General features: G+C 46.7%; 1 protein-coding gene and 1 long non-coding RNA gene across 3 annotated transcripts in view; one reads left to right on the top strand and one right to left on the bottom strand.

Moving 5' to 3' along the window:
• Positions 1-18,894, bottom strand: part of CCR8 (C-C motif chemokine receptor 8) — a 189,511-nt gene that overhangs the window by 132,964 nt on the left and 37,653 nt on the right. The gene's annotated exons all lie outside the window — the stretch shown is intronic.
• LOC105744865 (uncharacterized) lies at positions 2,609-16,308 on the top strand. The gene is made up of 4 exons (XR_001117805.2): positions 2,609-2,666; positions 2,881-9,700; positions 9,876-9,934; positions 10,623-16,308. It is a non-coding gene; the product is annotated as an uncharacterized lncRNA (long non-coding RNA).

Genomic DNA, 18,894 nt, shown 5'->3' with positions numbered 1-18,894 from the left:
TTCTAGGTTCTGAGGATACATCAATGAACAAAACAAGCCAGACCCCATCCATTTGTGGAGATTATGTTTTAATTAGGGAGGCTGATAAAAACAGTAATAAAGGGATATAAGGCGACACAGCAGTGCTGTCCTTCAGGTCTGCACGACGCGCCCGCGGTTGAAGCATTTCTGTATCTCGCCCTAAGCCCCAATGGCCCGGCTTCCTTGGGCCTCCTAGGACACCCAGCCCCACCCCTCAAACCTAGGCATGGTCCGGCAGCTAAAGGGTCACGCGGAGCCCACATGCCTCCCTCGTACCCCGTGGTTCTGCACCCTATGTGGGGGCTGTTAAAAAGCTTCAGTATCCTCCCTGCCAGGAGGTGGTAAGCGCTATGGAAAAGGACAACGGAGCAAGGCAGTGGGGTAAGAGCTGAGGTGTGTGAACAGGGTGGTTTACGTTTCAAACGAGGTGGCGTTGAGTGGAGACCTGGAGGGGGAAGGGAATGAGCTGCAGTTACCTGGGGACGCGACGAGGACGGAGGAGCCGGGAGATCAGAGAGGCGTGTGCCCAGTTCCATGAGGCTGCTGGGCCAGGCCGGACTTGGAATTTGCTCTCCCTGTCAGAGGGTCCGTTAGGAGGTGTTTGGCAAAGGCAGGATATGATCTGATTTATGTCTAAGAAATGCGTACTTTTAAGATGTGGCAACAGCTTTATTGAGCTATAGCTCATATCCCATACAATCCACCCATTTAATGTGTGCAGTGCAAAAGTGGTTGTGCAACTGTCACCATAATCAATACACGAAACATCGTTATCGTCTCAAAAAGAAGTCCTGGACCCTGTAGCTATCACTCCCTATTGCCCCCTCACCCTCCCCTCTAACTTGCCCTAAGTAACCACTAATGTACTTTCTGTCTCTATAAATTTGCCCATTTGGGCCATTTCCTATGAATGGAGCCATAGCGTACGGTCTCCTGCGACTGGCAACTTCGAAGCAGCGTAACGTTTGCGAGGGTCATGGATTTTGTGACGCGTGTCAGTGCTTCGGTCCTCCTTAGGGCAGGCTTGGACTCCCCTGTGTGCATGTAGCACGCTTCGTTACGCCTTTCATTAGTTAATAGACTTGGGGCTCTTCCCCCCTTTTGGCTGTTGAGTGTTGTGGACCCCCAGGCACAGGTGTCTGCGGGGACGCGTCTTCTCATTCTCTTGGGCATAACCTCGGAGCGGAATTGCTGGGCCAGCTGGGCCCCTCATTTCCCAGGGCTGCACAAAGTGCCACAAAACGGGGGGCATAAAACAGCAGGAGGCTGGAGGCTGCAAGTCCAAAGCCCAGTGCCTCAGTGTGCCTGCTCCAGCGCCCAGTGCTTGCCGCAATCGCTGGCATTCCTCACTCGCGGGCGTGGTGGGCGCGCTGACCTCGGCCTGCTTCCCACGGCCTTCTGCCCTCTGCCCATGCATCCCTGCATCCAGACTCCCCTCCTCTGACAAGGCCACAGTCGCCCTGGGTTAGGGTGGACCTGGCTTAGCTAGCTGCGCCCTCAAAGGCCTCTTTTCCAACGAGGCCACTTTCTCTGGGCTTAGCGCCTGAACACGTCTTTGGGGGACACAGTTCAACCCAAAACAAATGGTGACTGTGTTTAACTTTTTGAGGAACAGCCAGACTCTTTTCCAAAGTGGCTACACCAGTTGACATTCCCCAAGTAGTGCCCAAGGGTTCTTACTTCACACCCACTAACACATTACCTGACTTTCTTTTTAGGAGGTACAAGAACTTGAACCCAGGACACTGTGTATGGAAGCAGGCCCTCAACAACTGAGCTACACCGGCTCCCCTATCAGCTGACTTTTTGATTCTAGCCACCCTGGGGGGTAAGAAGTGGCATTTTATTGTGGTTTTGATTTTGTTTCCCTGATAACTAGTGATATCACCATCTTTTCACACGTTTAGTGACCATTGTGTATCTTCTTGGAGAAATGCCTATTCAGATCCTTTGCTTATTCTTAATTGGGTTTTTTGTCTTTTCATTTTTGAGTTGTAAGAGTTTTTTATATATTCTAGGTTTGTAAATACTTTTCCCATAGTGTGATTTGTTTTTTCACATCCTTGATAGTTGCTTTTGATGCACAAAGTTCTTAGTTTTTATGATGCCCATTTATCTACTTTTTCTTTTGTTGCTGTGCTTTTGGTGTCAAAGCTAACAATCCATTGCCAAATCCAAGGTAATAAAGATTTACACCTATGTTTTCTTTTAGGAGTGTTGTAGTTTTGGCCCTTACATTTCGGTCTTTGCTCCATTTTGAGCTGATTTTTGTGGATGGTGTGAGGAAATGATATGGGCTCTGTGTGGGGGGCTGTGCGTTTCTTTATGAATCACCTGGGCCGTGTGTGTCAAACAGTAAGAACTGCAGCCCTGCCTTTCCTAGCCACGCCAACCGCCCCAGTCCCAGAAAGCCAATTAAGTGACACAGGCTCTATAGACATTGGATATTCAGGGAGAATGCCAAGTGAATACGTTCATTCAAGCTTACTGGGAATGTGGGGAATATGTGTTAATTCAAGCTTATCTAGTACTTAAACAAAGCACCATTTGACTCCCAACTCCTACATCCTCTGTATAAAAGGAACTTGAAAATCCTATTTGGGGCTCAGGTTTTTGAACAGAAGAGTTCTCGAGCCCGGCCAGTCGTAAGTAAATTTTGCTTCTCAAAATTATTTCTGAGTCCTGGCACTCCATACACAATCATTGAATCTCTCTGCTTCCACAACGTTTCTGGGGTATGTCCAGGACTGCAACAAAGGCCAGAGATGGTAGCACTTCGCCACCCCTTCTGGGTATCTCTGAGGAAGCTGGGAGGGCTCAGGTGAACCCCAAATCTGGGTAACCCTGGACTCCTTTCAGTCCAGAAAAAGGATGTGGGCTCCACCGGAGTGCTCCCAGGGACAATCGGACGCACCAGAAGGTCTAAAAGGAAATTCTGGGAATGAAAAACCTCCGCACACCAGGTAAGACCCCTCGGGGGGGGGGCATAATGTCAGGAAAACCTAACTTTAAAAGTTAGAAGGGGAGCCCGATCAGCTCCCAAAAAGAGGACCCCAGTACCTCCAAAAATTCAGGGGTGGGGGGGAGCCTTCTTCTCCAGGTCTGAAAGAAAAGAAAAAAAACCTGATATTTAGGCTTAGCTAACTGCAGGTTAGCATTCGGTTCTGGTTCTGCCTCCACTAAAATAGTAAAGGTCTGATTACAGTGGGGAAGGATGTCAATAGGTTTGAGTCCTAATGCACGCTGAAAAGTTCGTCTGGATTTGAAAAGTCTTTGTTATGGAAAAATGGATTGATTTTTGTAGTGAAGCTTGATCTGAATATAAGGTTAAACAGTGAAAAAGTTTGGCCAGAAATAAGTCTTTGTTTGGGTGCTGGATTGCAGATGAGCTTGTTTTGTAAACGGCAAGTGCAGGCAGAAATCCTGTTAGGGTTTGATGTCGAGGGTTCCCGTCCCTGGAGCTGCAGTGGTTGGTGGGCTGTAGCTCGGGGGGCGGGGGGGGGGGGGCATGCCAGAGAGATGTATATTATGAGTCAAATTAATGGGTTTTGTGTTTCTGTATGTATTTATTTGAAGGTAGTGTATATTTTCATGCCTCCAGAAAGCAGTATTAAATTGTATAAAATAGAGAACTTTGGTTAAGCTGGAGCCCCTCCCTTCCATTGGCAAAAGAGTGAAATAACTAATAGTTTACAAAGCAAACTGTGAAAGGTGGACGTGTGCGTGCTCCACTCTGACCCCTCCCAGCGGGTCCACACCTCTGCAAGCCGCGTTCCTGTCTGACCACACCCAGCTGCCGGGGGGGGGGGGGGGGGGGGGAGGTGGAAAGGCACGGGGCAGAGCCAGGATGAATGCAGTGGAAATTCCTTTCCCAAGGTGGTCACAAGCCCAAATACCTTTGCATAATTAACCTTTACCCATGTTTTACCTTTCTGAATTTCTCTTTGCAGGTCTGTGTTAAAATGCTTTAAAATGTTTTAAAAACTATAAAACTGGTAAAGTGCCTTTATCTAGCAAAAGGGCTCTTGCCTCGAGAGCCCAAAACCTGTCAGCTAAAACAATGACCCTTGAATCACTTACAACCTTTTGATGGCTGGTTTAAGTGGAAAACTGTCAGACCATAAAGCCATAAAAAACTGCGAAGGAAAAAAAAAAAAACAATTCAGCTGGGTAACTTCATGTTAAAATTTAGTTAGTAAAACTGCCCCAGAAATGCGAAGGGATAAAATTATTTTATTTTAATCTGTGCTTAATTTTGTGTTCAACTTTAAAATCTCTTTTAACTTTGTCAGTTTGCTTGTACCTAGAAAATCAAATTTAAAGTTCACCTGTTACAAGTTGGATAACAGTAAAAGGTAACCTAAAAATGAATCTTTGTATGCCAATACTGTCTTGCTGGTAAATTTAATGCATAACTCACAAGTAAAATTTATTTAATTGCTGAAAAAAGCAGAAAAACAGCACAGAATTGTTACTAATAAAATTATTTTAATTGCATAATTAATAAATAAGGGCACTCTAATTTTAAGTGAAAACTTTCTAAAAACTAAGAATTAAAATCATTGTGTAAGTGCCTTTATATATATATATAACAACTAATTGAAATTATTACAGCAAAATAAATGTAGCTTAAATTTCAACAATTGTAATAGTAATCTTACACTGATTTACTTTTGTTTATGATTATTTCAAGTTTATTTAGTGAATACTATAGTAATAGTAATTATAACTTAAACTTATGTTTAATTATAGTTCTTTTGTAACTACTTTCACCCCTAGACCTCAGCTATTGTAATGGTAATTATAAACTGAATTTGCCTTTGCTTATGGTGACTGTGGGTCTGGCTCACCCCTTGCCTCTGCTTATGGTTCTAAAGCAAAAAAAAAAGTATCATAGCATTAGAAATATTTTGGTTAGAAGCCATTAATTAAAAAGAGCCACAGAGGGGGAAAACTGTGAACACTTAATCTGGAAAAGCCAGCAAAAAAAAGAGCCTTCAGAAAAATCATTCAAATATTGTTTTACAATTAAACTTGTTTTATAGGAAAAAAGGTTTTAAATAACTAAGTTGTATTTCTGTGTCAAACTATTCATGTCTGCCTGTTTACTCAGTGTATACCTTCATATATCAAGATGGTAATATCAAATTAACAAGTAATTCTTTAAAAAAAAATTTTTTTTCTAAGCCATTTAACCTGCCCAGCCCCCAAGGCCTTCTTTTTGTGGGAGCTCTGGGGAAGGGCTGAGTTTGGCAAAATGAGGCTCTGTCTTCTAGGCTGGAAAATAAAGTCAAATTTTCCTGTAGTTCCCCATTTTAAACCTTTTAACAGCCTTAAATAAGGGTAATTGCTAATCCTATTACCAGTAAGTAAAAATGGTCCTTAAAATCTATAAAAAATCCTTACTAAATTATAATTAAAACATATTAAATAATTATATTCCAGAGTCTAGAAATCAATATGTTTTTAAAATTTTTCACAGTTTTAAAATTTTATCAAAGACAAAAAGTTTTAAGCTCCTGCAAAGAAAAAAAAAAGAAAGAAAACAACATTCTTTGTTTAAACAATAACAATTTCAACTTATTTAGCTTGAGTGTTATCTCTTTAGTTTATGGAAGACCAGGCTAATAGGTTAACATTATATGTATTGGATCTTTAAAATGATAAAAGCTGTAAGTTCATGTTTAATGAAATTAACTTAAAAAAATGTAAGGCTGCCCTCTCTTAAATGCATAAAGTAAATTCCATTGGTTGCTAATTGTAATACAAAGTTCATTCACCAGTCTGTGGTTGTGGTTAATTATAAAGAGTTTGTAAAGGCATCTTCCAGACTGAAGTATTTAAATGGCTAGTTCTAAGAAGCCATTATTAACTAAAAACCTAAATTAATATTAATAGCAAAAATTAACTTCATAGCAATAAAACCTGTCTGGAGGGCACCTCAGTGTGAATGTTCAAGTGGTGCTAATGAAAAGTTACCTTGATTCCTCTGGAAATCTTCCGTTTTCATTTCAAAAATAGAAAAGAGTTTTGTGTCTACTGCTAATTAACGTCTTCATGGTAAAAGTGTAAAAATAAAAAGCAAAGTACTAAAAAGTTAAGTTCATTTAATATGTAACACATTGCATTAAAATGTTTAAAAGGTATATAAAAATCGAGAAATAAACTTTGCCTTGTCAAACTCTCTTTTGCATTCAAACCAGGCCTTCAATACGCTGCAGGTGCCTCTCCATTTGAGTTATTGGCTAGGTTGGTCACTGACCCCTAAAACAATAAAAGTATCTACTACATCTCTGGTCATGCTCCTGAAGTGGATGGAAACTACTTTGCAGTTTTGAGCTCCTGCAGCAGCCAGCAGTGGCTAAGTACAGCCAAATGTACAATAAATAAACTGGCACTGTTTCTTAGAGCCAAAGAGTGCTATGCACCAGGATGGTAAAACCTACCCCCTGGTTACTCTCTAGAACCAATGTGCTGCAGCTTGTGTGAAGAACACACTGGAGCCATGAGCACCAGAGAACTGTAAGTAGAACTCAAATACAAATTGGCATTGTGGCCTGCTCCCATGGAGAGAGAACATGTAAAGTATTGCAAACCTGAAACTTAAATCTGTTAAATGCAGCTCAAAAAAAAACCCAAAAAACCTTATACATTGAATAGTGTATTAATTAGTATTAAGTACTGTACCTTTATCCTGTTCTAAATATATGCCTGATGATTATAATGTTATCTTTTCTACCCTAGAGCATGTACAAAAGGACATTGAGCATGTTAAAAATCCTGGTAAACTTCATTTTCTGAGTAATTAATGAACATGTTTATAAAATTATGAAAAATGGTCATCTTGCCTGAAAGCAATAGGGCCAACAGCGCTTTTAATCTAAAAAGCCACCAAATTAGCTTAGAAACAACCTCTCACATCCCTCTCCCCACGCTAAGTGAAGAATGTGCTTGAGGCCAGGGGCCACCAGTGACTTACAGGTAATTAATTAATTAATACCAGGCTCAATTACTAAAAACCCCAAGGTGCAAATAAGGGAATATCAAACTCTCAACCGAGGTTTCCCTCCAACCCCTTATTCCAGCACCTGTACTAATACCTAAAATTCCACAGTGTACCCAGGGTAAACAAACCGGAGCAGCTAGCTTAAATTTCACCCTAAAAACTGATGAATAAAAACTGATGGCAAATCTACCTGCCAGGAACAGTGCAGTAAAAAGTCCTTCATGAACTTCACCAAAGCACTAATCTAAAAAAATTGCCCCAACCAGCTTAGCCAAATGAGCCTTCAAAAAAAACAAAGCCTGGTAAAAACAGACAAAATTTTTTTCAGGCGTTATCAATTAAGGCCAAAATATAAAACCTTTACTCTGTAGTTCTGATCACTACCACAGCTATTAAAGCTAAAAAAAAATGGTCCAGCTTCATGTACTAATCCTGAACAAAGTCCGCTACCCAAGAGTACCAGTTCACCCGAAGCACCTGACGAAACACATGAGTGCCAGTCATTGAACAGCCTGGAATACGTCTTCAAAAACAAAGCTAAATGCCTAATACCATTGCCTGTTACAATTTCTCTCTGGGGTTAACCAAGGACATAAAATAACTTTATATATATATACACATAAACACACACACACATTTGTATATGTATACTATATATATATATATACGTATGTATATGTATATATATACTATTCCCCACCAACTTTAAGAAGGTGTCTTAGCAGGCACTGAACCTTTTCTACTTTTGTAATCTAGTGTCCTCTTTTTAAAAAACCACGTAATCCCAAAGTTCTAATTAAGTTTGTTTCTTTCAGAATGAGCATCTTGTTAGCCATGTGAAAGCTTCATCCAGCTTCATGCAGAACGCCAGCTCCGTCTTCCTCCAGTTAAAATAAAATAACAAGGTTTTACACCTTGTCAGGTAGGGACTACAGCCCACGGCCAGCAGGAAGTAGCTACAGAAAAAAAAGTCATCTCCCTCCAGCACCCCTTTAAGAGTAAAGGTGTAAACTCTCTGCGGGAAAAATAGAACAGGCTAGTAACATAGGAAATTAATAGATGGATCTGGGACCTGGCAGGAAGTGCACATGGACTTCGGGGAACCCCAGGATAGCTGCTGGGGGGCCCCGCCCCCAGGATTCTGCTGTCCAGGACAGGAGCTTCTTCTGAGAACAAGAAAAAACTCCAGATGTTCCCCAGGAACTTTGTCCTTGGCCCTCACTGGAACATTGATAGGTGGGGTAATCAATCAAAACAACAAACAGCCAAAACTCCTCCCAAACTCTCATCATCCTTCCCCACTTTGTCTTTAATAAAAAATTCAGTGAAAACACAGAGAGCCCCCCACCTCAAAACCCCAACGACAGTGGTGCCAAAGCTCAGCAAGTCACACTGCATCGAGGGGGAATGATATGGGCTGTGGGGGGGCTGTGCGTTTCTTCATGAATCACCCGGGCCGTGTGTGTCAAACAGTAAGCACCACAGCCCTGCCCTTCCTAGCCACGCCAACTGCCCCGTCCCAGAAAGCCAATTAAGTGACACAGGCTCTGTAGACTTTGGATATTCAGGGAGAATGCCAAGTAAATACGTTCATTCAAGCCTACTGGGAACGTGGGAATTTGTGTTAATTCAAGCTTATCTAGTACTCAAACAAAGCACCATTTGACTCCCAACTCCTACATCCTCTGTATAAAAAGAACTCAAAAATCCTATTCGGGGCTCGGGTTTTTGAACAGAAGTGTTCCCGAGCCCCGCCGGTCGAAAATAAATTTTGCTTCCCAAAATTATTACCAAGTCCTGGCCTTCCATATACGATCATTGAATCTCTGCCTTCACAACAGAAAGGGTCCAAACTCACTCTTCTGGATGTGCGTGTCCAGGTATCTCAGCACCACTGGTGGAAAAGCCCTTCCTTCCCCACTAAAAACCCGCACCAGTCCATTGGTCTGTATGTCTGTCCTTATGCCAGGGCCACACTCTTATTACTACTTCACGGTAAGTTTTGAAATCACAAATTGTGAGTCTTGCAACTTTGTTCTTTTTCAAGATTGTTCTGGTTATTCTAGGCCCCTTGCATTTCCAGATGAATGTTAGGATCAGCTTGTCAATCGTTACAGATTCTGAGATTCTTCCAAGGACTGCGTGCATCCGTAGATCAGTTTGGAAAGGAGTGCTATCTTAACAATATAAGCCTTCTGATCTAGAAAGGTGGGGTCTTTCCATTTATTTAGAGCTTCTTTAATTTCTTTCAACAGTATTTTGTCATTTTCAGGATCTGAGTTTTACACTTTGTTAAATTTATTCCTAATTATTTCATCCTTTTTGGTGCTATTGTAAATAGAATTGTTTTCTTAATTTCATTTTTGGATTGTTCATTATGCGTGTATAGTGATTCAGTTGATTTTTGTGTATTGATCTCAAACCCTGCAAGCTAGCTGAACTTATAGATTATTTCTGATCATTTTTAGCAGATGCCTTACAATTTTCTTTTTTGTTTGTTTGTGTTTGTTGTTGTTGTTGTTATTATTTTCTATATGCAAGATTATGTCACCTGCTAATAGAGACAGTTTTACTTTTTCCTGTCCAGCCTGGATGCCTTTTGTTTCATTTTCTTGCCTGATTTGGACTTTGACAGATCCTTTTGCTGGCTTGTTGGAGACTCACCAAATCAGGGTAAAGTGGGGGCAGGAGTCCAGTGAAAAAGGACTCTGCCTTGGGCCAGGGAGGCAGCGGGGAGGGCTGGAGAGCAGCGCTGGTGCGTCTCTTCTGTTCCTCTCCCCTGTTCCGCTTCTGAGTCTTGCTGACCTTTTTTCTTTTTATTTTTTCTTTTTATTTTTTAAACACATAGGTCACACAAAATCACTGACCATCTGGTGACTCTTTGCCTCAACTGACAACAAAGCCACTGTAAGTTTCTTAAAATCCTCCCGAGGCATAATTCTCAGTAAGCAGCTCTGCACGAGGGAAGCACACACCAGATGGAAAGCTGGGAGCTGAATCCGAAGGCCCTGTCTCTGCAAGAGCCCCACGGGCAGTTCTCGCTGGACGGAAGGCCTATTTTTATGTGAGGGGAAAAGAGAAGTGGTGGCGAGCAGGTCTGAGAAATGTGGCATCCTCAGCAGCCAGCTAAAGATAGCCCAGCGCCGGTCGCTCCCAGACCTGGGGCCCGCAAGGCTCTGAGCCACGAGCAAGGCGCTTCCCAGGGAGCCCCCGACCGCATCACCAGGCCTGCGCTTGGCGACCTGGCTTGGCCAGCACACGAGGGTAGCAGCCCTGGAAACCCCGTGAGCACCCTCGCACAAGCCGGGGCGCCGGGCACGTGCTCTCCCTGCTGGGGAGCAGGGCGCCGAGTTCCAATCAGGGCTGCTCTCGGGAAGGCGAGGGGCCCTGCGGCCATCGCCCGCCCTAGAGGGGCCTCCTGGAGGTTTGCTCGCTAGGTGCCTCACTGCCCAGCCCTGGTCGCACCCCGGCCCTGCCCTGACCGGTCATGGTCAGCCCCCGTCCCGGGGCCGCAGTTTACTCAGCTGACAAACTGAAGCACTGGACTGCGGTCGGTGTTTCCCAGCTGCTTCCCAAACTGATCCTTGATTTTCAGGTTTGGGAAACGCCCGCCAAACGCCCTGGCTTCTGATCATCTGCAAGCTGGTGCTCACAGCCTGCCTGCGGGAACGTCGCGGACGGCTCTCGATCACCGACACGTCCAGGCTTCTCCTTCCACTCTCCTCAGAGAGACCGCCCATCTCGGCCACCGCTCCGGACACGGCCTCGGCACCGTCTGACTTTGAAGGTTGGACCAGAGGCGGATGCTTCACCCCAGTGAGCCCATCGAAGTCTGGACTGGGGGAAGCAGATGATCCCTCCCAAACCTGGCAGCCCCTGGCGGTGCTCTCCCGCGTCGGGTCAGGCAGCCTGACAGCCGGGGCAAGGCCCATGTGCAGCAGAAGACGCTGGCCGGGAGAGGCCGGGAGAGGCCAGGAGAGGCCGGGAGAGGCCGGGAGAGGCCGGGAGAGGCAGGGAGAGGCCGGGAGAGGCCGGGAGAGCAGGTCGAGGCCCGTGACTGAGGAGCCTCTGGGCTCTTGATTCGGAGCGCCTCCTCGGTCCCTGCCTCCCTGCTCTGTGCCGGGAGCAGGAACTGTCCTCGAGTCCCTGAGTCGTCTTCACAGCGACCACAGCCAAAGGGCAGTGACAGGCAGAGCGAAGGGTCAGCCGCTCAGCAGCGAGGAGTGACGGCTCTACTTGAGGGAAGGTCGAGAGATTCCTGCCTCCCACCATAAAAAAAAAGAAATTTTGAACCAGAAGGTTTAAAAATAATGTTTACAAAGAGAACTTAAAAATAAACCTAGTCCTCCCACCACGTCCTGAACACATTGGTCCTACCGTCCCTCAGCAGCCCTTTTCTCCTCCCGCTCCCCTTCTGCACCTTCCCTCCCCTCCCCGTCACCGCAGCGGGTGGGGGCCACAAAGACGGAGCAGGGGGCTCCGGGAGCCGAGGAGGTCACCGCCGCGCCAGGGGAACCACCTGCAGGCGGGAAAGCTGGTACGTTGACAATAAGGGAGGCAGCGCACTTGCCACAGACGGGATCTGCATCTGCGGAAAGGGGGAAGCTGGAAACAATCCTGAGGAACCGGTTGCCGTTGAAGGTGTTGGTGTGAACTCAGGGGCTTTTCATTTTTATTTTTTTATTTTTTTAAAGATTTATTTATTTATTTACTTAATTTCCCCCCCTCCCCTGGTTGTCTGTTCTTGGTGTCTATTCGCTGCGTCTTGTTTCTTTGTCCGCTTCTGTTGTCGTCAGCGGCACGGGAAGTGTGGGCGGCGCCATTCCTGGGCAGGCTGCACTTTCTTTTCACACTGGGCGGCTCTCCTTACGGGGCGCACTCCTTGCGTGTGGGGCTCCCCTACGCGGGGGACACCCTTGCGTGGCACGGCACTCCTTGCGCGTATCAGCACTGCACATGGGCCAGCTCCACACGGGTCAAGGAGGCCTGGGGTTTGAACCGTGGACCTCCCATGTGGTAAACGGACGCCCTAACCACTGGGCCAGGTCCATTTCCCTCAGGGGCTTTTCAAACACACACGTCACAGGCGAGTGGAGGAGCTGCACACGTACGCCGCACCTGGACGTGCACCTCTTCCCCGCCTCCGTCTGCTGAAAAGGCACGGAATCACCGGCACCCCTGCAGGACTCCTGGGAGAAGCCGCTGGTGCCAAGGCTGAGGCAGGGAAACCTGAGAGGAGCCTGGACAATCCAGAAAGTAAAGAATTGCTCAAAGAATCATGGGGCATAGCTCAGGGATGCAGAAGCCAATTTTGACAGGGCTCCTGCTGGCAAATCTGGGATGACCAAATTCCAGAATAAGTGATGATAGTAATGGATACAAATCCACTGATGAAAAGAGGAATACACGAGTCCATCCTGATACACATAAACGGAGGGAAAGATCGCCTCTCCCTTAGGCCGGAAGGCCTAACAGATGTGTTAGGAAGGGTGGAGAGAGGCTGCGCACTGACCTCTTGAGGTCCTGAGGGGCGGGAGGTGGCTGGAGACGCCCCAGGTTGAAGGAGGTGGAGAGGTACAAGCAACATGTGCAGAGCATAAGCTGGAGCGGACCCCGGAGCAGAGAGGAAAAGGAAACACCGAGGCTGTTCATGAAATCTGAAAGCGACCTGGACTGGAGGTTGGTGTTGGGCCAGGGCTGCCTTTCTGATTTGGAAAGTAATTTGTGAATCACTTTGGGAAGATACACACTGAAGACCTGGGGAGTTTGGGGCATATTAAACAAATATTTCTAATTTCCGAGAGTTATTTCTTGCAGTTTTTCTACAGCCACCTGCTCTTCTTTCATAAATACAATATTATCATGATCCAGTTCTGCCTTAGGGTCTGGGCACTGCCAGTTGAACATTCCACAAGTACTTCTAAGTCACCCTGCCCGAAATTGCACTCTCCATCTATGCCCAAAACCTGTGTAGCCTGTAGGCTCGTAGGCTCCGGAAACACCTGGCTTTCTGTCTGAATGTCATGAGGGCCATTGACAGGTTTTGAGGGGAGAAGTGGCATGATAAATTTGCCTTTCAAAAGGACACCCCAGCTCAGTAGACTTGAGAGAGAAGGGCAGTAGCAAGAAGTCCAGGGAGCAGGGCTGCCAGCTCTCCTGGTTTTTCAAGGCTCAGGGATTCCCTGGGACATTGGGATTTCCACGCAAAAATCAGGAAAGTGCTGGGCAAACTGGGACAAGGTGGCTGCCCTCATCAGGAGGCTACTTCAGAAGGTCCAGGTGTAGAACGACTGTATGCAGACCAGGTGGAGGTGACTACAAGATGCACAACCTGGATAGACAGTGAAGGGAAACCGAGGAGATGGGTTAATGTGTACGGTGCATCCTTTGAGGATAAGTACTCTAAGAGGATCCTTAGAGTACTAGGAGACCTGAATCACCATCCTGGGGCGTGGGGGGAGGTGTGGGAGGAACATTTTGGAGTCAGGGGTGGGAGACAAGGAGCACACCCTGGGCCTGTCGAGTGTGAGGTGTCCAGTCGACATCCAAGGGACGTGAGCAGGTAGTTAAATACCTGAGTCTTGAGCTCAGAGGGGAGAGGCTAGGGCTGTCGATATCGAATATAGATGGTGTTTTGAAAGGAGTTCACCAAGACTGTGACAAAGGAGAGAAGGGGTTCCGGGACTGACTCCTGCAGCCTCTTAGGAGGCTGCGGGTCGAGGAGAACCAGCAGTGGAGAGTGAGAACGAGATGCCCCTGAGGTGGGAGGTTACGGGGGGCGGGGGGTGCTGGAAGCCCACCAGGGCAAGTGCACCCAGAAGAGAAAGGCAGCAGGTGCACCCCATTTCAGACAAGTCTTGAGAACTGATGACTGGATTTACCAACAAGGAGACTGAGCTTGACGAGAGTTGTTCTGGGGGAAGGTGGAGGTGAAATTTTGGTTAAGAGAGAATGGGAGGCAACGAGCGTAGATGCTTCCAAGGGATGAAGCAGGAAGGGCAGTGGTGGAGGGGGCGGCAGAGCTATTGGCCGAGTCTTCATTTATGAGGAATCACAGCACATTTGCCTGCTGATGGGAGTGACAGCGTGGGGGAGGGAGGCACGGAGGTGCAGGAGAGTGCAGGAGAGTGGAAGGGGGTGGGGCTCGGCGAGCGGGCTGGCCTCAGGTGAGTGCGGCTGGCCTCAGGTGAGCACAGGGGCAGTCCCTCCACAATAACAGGGAGGAAGGAAGAGGGGGCACAGGGTCAGGTCACCGGGCAGACCTGGGGGGCGGGGGCTAGTGGAGATTCTCTTCTGACTGCCTGATTTCTCAGGGAAGTAGCAATGAGGTAACCAGCCAAAGGCAGGACGGGGAGGCAGCACGGAGGTCTGAGGAGAGAGAGAAGGGCTAAAGTTGTCACCCTGGGAGGCGGGGAGTGAAGGGGGAGCGGAGCCCGTCGCCGGCAGAGCCCTGGGCCACGCAGGTTTCGGGGGCCGTGGGTGTTGAGTGGGACCAGTCAGCGCTTTGAGACTTTCCTTCCCTGCGCATGCGTTGGCTCCTGCACTTCACCTGCCCCTCTCCACGCTGCTGCTGGTTTGCAGAACCCTGGTTCACGGTCGCCCACCTCCCTGGGGTGAAGGGCTGGGTCTCCCACCGCTGGCCGCAGACACGGCCTCGGGAAGTGCCCTCCGCACGTGGAGCAGGCTGAAGCGACAAAGACCCCGCAGCGCCTCCCGGCCAGACGTAGAGCACCAGCGGGAAAGCGCGCCCTGGAGGAGGCAGCGTGGCCTGGTCGGCCCTGGGCGGGGGACAGGCCAAGCCTGCAACGCTGAGACTCTGGACCCGCTGACTCGGCGCGGAGATGGCAGGAGAAAAGCACCGTTCCTAGAACGGAGGGTCTCCAAGAGACAAGAGAACAGAACTTACCACAGGAACGGTGAGCCCTAACGCCAATCGTTGACTACAGCTGGCAATATGGTTGTAATAAAATTATTTCATCGGTTGTAAAAAGGTACACACAAACGCAAAATGTTAATAGTGGGAAAAGGGGGGCCAATGTGGCTCAAGCAGCTGAGCACCTGCTTCCTACATGGGAGGCCCCAAGTTCAGTCCCCGGTACCTCCTAAAAGAAAAACAAACAACAAGCAAACAAACAAAAAAAATAGGGTAAACTGTGTTGAGATGGGGGTTAATATGGGAACTCAGTCCTTTCTGTTTGAATTGTCTGTAAACCTACAACTGCTTAAATATATAAATAAAAAGGGGGAGAAAAAGGAAAGAAAAAGGCAAGAAATAGTGAATCCATCCCAGGAGAGAAATGAAGGGATGTTTTTTGTTTTTGTTTTTGTTTTTGTTTTGTTTTGTTTTGTTTGGCACTCCTGTATATCAAACACTACTAGTAGTTTTGTATACCCTCATAAAACATTTACATATTCTTATATCCACGTTTCATACATGAAGGCCCATGGATTTTTTTGCAATTTTATTGAGATATATTCATATAGCATACAAAGTGTACATTTGATGGGTTTTGATTCCTCTTAATTGTACACTTTTCTTAAGGTTTGAATGCCTTTACTTTGTGCATTTATGATTTTTACAACTATTTTATTTAAACGAGTATCATATCATCACAATACGGAATACTTTAACTTCTTCCCCTTCTCCTCCCATGTTGGAGATTTGGACCTGAAGGGTATCAGGAATGAAAGAAAGAGAAAAGGGAGAAAGAAACAAAGAGCAAGAATGAGCGAGAGAAAAAGAACTGCAAGTAATAACTCCTCAGACAACTTTATTGTTTACAAGGGGCTCTCTGTCTATCCCAGTGTACGTGCCAGCGAGCAGGAGGACGTAGCCTACGTGCCATCAAGCCTAACACATCGCGTGCGTGGCAGCAAGCAGCAACACGTATCAACTATCAGCATTACCCATAGTCTAAGGAATTTTTAAAAAATGTTATCTCACTGTACAAAGTCTAAGTGTTCTATTCACTACAAAAGGTATGTGCTCATCTTTTCTGTCAGCCTTTGACAGCTCCATCCCATTTGCCGGGAACTCTTAATTACCGCATTCCTTAGGTTGCAAGCATAGCCATGGAGACAGCACTAGCATGGAGACCGCACGTCTCTCCTTGAGAGGCCACTGTGCCTCAGTTTCCAACACTCCCACATTGTTTGAAGTGTTAGAATAGCATGTATGCCTAATTCCCTATTGATAATCTTGTGTAGCAAACCTCTTCCTAGTCCATGCCTACGTTATTAAAAGCATTCAGATTTAACTATATGTAACTGATTCGTGTAAAATGTTCATCCTGGCTCCTTACATAAAAATGCCTCTTTATTACAGAAGCTTTCTTTATTTTCACTTATATTCCATTTGGCTGAATCCTTTCAGCCATATTACACTTTTCAGAGAAAATTTATGGATAGTATATTTTCCCAAGTTCTTATGCATTCATTTGTGCAAGTCTTTTTGTGACTTGCACAAATTAACAATATATGGAGTGGATGTAATTTCTAGGGTCACACATTCTCTCCCCTCAGATCTCTGAAAACCAGGTTCAGTTGACTTCTACTACTGAGCTGAAAGAGGGTGTATATCCTGGCTGTTTAACAGAACTCACCCAAATGCACACACGCCAGCACTAAACCTGAGTCCCCATATCAAATCCCATGAGCTGCTCCTTCACACTGAACAACTACACACATAAAAATGTCTACACTGAATGCCGATACTATAGACTAAACCCTACACATGCCCCAGCTCTAATCCAGAACCCCGAACCACCACCCCAATCCTAGCCTAAGTCTGAGGTGAACCCTAAGCTGGGCACCGCGGCTCCACGGCACGAGGAAGCGGGATGCGCGTGAAGCAGCCTGTCCAGGGAGTGGGTGGAGAAGGCACCTCCTTCCACTCGCCACTTGGCTTGCTCTGCCCAGCCCCTGCTCCTCGGATGAGCCCCTCACCCCCTCCTCCTCTCAACTCAGATGTCGCCTTCTCAGTGTGACCCTCCCTGACTGAAACACGCAACCTCTGCCCCGCAATCCACATCGCCATTATCCCCATCAGAAAGAAATACATTTTACGTATTTGTCTGCTCTCTCTCCTCTCCCATGAATATAAGCTCCATGAGGGCAGGGAATTTTGCCCGCTTTATTGACTGCTGTCTTACCTGCTTCTAGAACTGTACCATCTACTACAATAGCCACTTACCACATGTAGCTAGCAATCACCAGAAAAGTGGCTAGTCCAAAGGCCGTAAGTGTAAACACACACCAAGTTTTGAAGGTTTAATATTTTAAAAATAATATAAAATACCTCTCTGATAATTTTTATATCAATTATATATTGAAATGATATTTGGGATATATTGGGTGATGTATAATATATTCTTTTTTTTTTAAGATTTATTATTTATTTATTTATTTCTCTCACCTTCTCCCCCCACCCCGGTTGTCTGTTCTATTTGCTGTGTCTTCTTGGTCTGCTTCTGTTGTTGTCAGCGGCATGGGAATCTGTGTTTCTTCTTGTTGTGTCATCTTGTTGTGTCAGCTCTCCTTGTGTACGGCACCATTCCTGAGCATGCTGCACTTTCTTTTGCGCTGGGCAGCTCTCCTTATGGGGCGCACTCCTTGCGTGTGGGGTTCCCCTATGTGAGGGACACCCCTGCGTGGCACAGCACTCCTTGCGCGCATCAGCACTGCGCATGGGCCAGCTCCACGTGGGTCAAGGAGGCCCAGGGTTTGAACTGCGGACCTCCCATGTGGTAGACGGACACCCTATCCACTGGGCCAAGTCCGCCCCCTATAATATATTCTTAAAAGTTACTTAGTTCACCTGTTTCCTCCTTTTAAACTTTTAATGTGGAACTCAAGATGGCGTACGCAGCTCCTATTTGAGGCTGGCATCACACACAATCTGTCAGCATTGGCCACGAGACACTGGCAAACTCCCGTGAAGGACCCAACAGAAGCACCCTGGACTTGGCGGGCTATTTGGTCTCCACTGAACTCTGCTATTGTAGGGCAAGAGCAGCAGCAGGCCTTGCATGAACATATAGGTGTAGCTCTCTTCCAGTAAAACTTAATTAAAAAAAAAAATGGGCAGCATCAGGTTTGCCGAACCTAGGACATTGCTTGGTCCATAGGAAGTGCTCGTTGAGTGAATGGGCAGAAGGATGGCTAATGTGACTGGGGCACGGTGGGTCGGGAGAAGCTGATCGAGCAAAGTTGCTGGGGCCGTCAGTGGTCTCTTCTGCCATTGCTTCTGTTTCAAGTCGTTGGAGGATTTTAAATAAGATGGGGATAAAAAGGTGGCATGGCTTTTCTAAAAGGTCGCTGTAGTAGATGCCCTGGTAAGGTGCCCAGACCTGCCCCCACCCCTTTCAGAACCCCTTCCCCAATTGCTGAGAAGGTTGGTGGCTGAAAGCGCTCTTGGGCATGTCCCTCTCTCAGGGCTGCCCCCGCTGAAGGCTGCACCCTTCTTGGAACCATGTACAATGGCTCACTAGTGGGAGGACAGGGTGTAGCGTCCTGGCAGGCTGCAAGTGGGAACAGCTCCAGAGCCCCCAGGATGACCAGCTGCAGCCCTGGCTGCAATCACATTTCTGTCGGGCTCAGACCTGTAGTCACGAGAGGTGATCTGCTTATACTACTCTCCTCACAGGAGGTGATCAACTTCCATTACATTCCTCACAAGAGGTGATCTGCTTCCATTGCTGACCTCACAGGAGTTGATCTGCCTTCATCACTCTCCTCACAGAAGACAATCTGCTGCCATTACTCTCACACATGTTTTGATCTGCCTCCATTTCTCTCCTCACAAGAGGTGATCTGCTTTCATTACTCTCTTCACAGGATGTGATCGGCATCCATTACTCTCCTCACGG

The sequence above is a fragment of the Dasypus novemcinctus genome, chromosome 26 (genome assembly GCF_030445035.2).
Source record: "Dasypus novemcinctus isolate mDasNov1 chromosome 26, mDasNov1.1.hap2, whole genome shotgun sequence".
NCBI classification, from domain to species: domain Eukaryota; kingdom Metazoa; phylum Chordata; class Mammalia; order Cingulata; family Dasypodidae; genus Dasypus; species Dasypus novemcinctus.
This window is presented reverse-complemented; position numbering and strand designations above follow the sequence as displayed.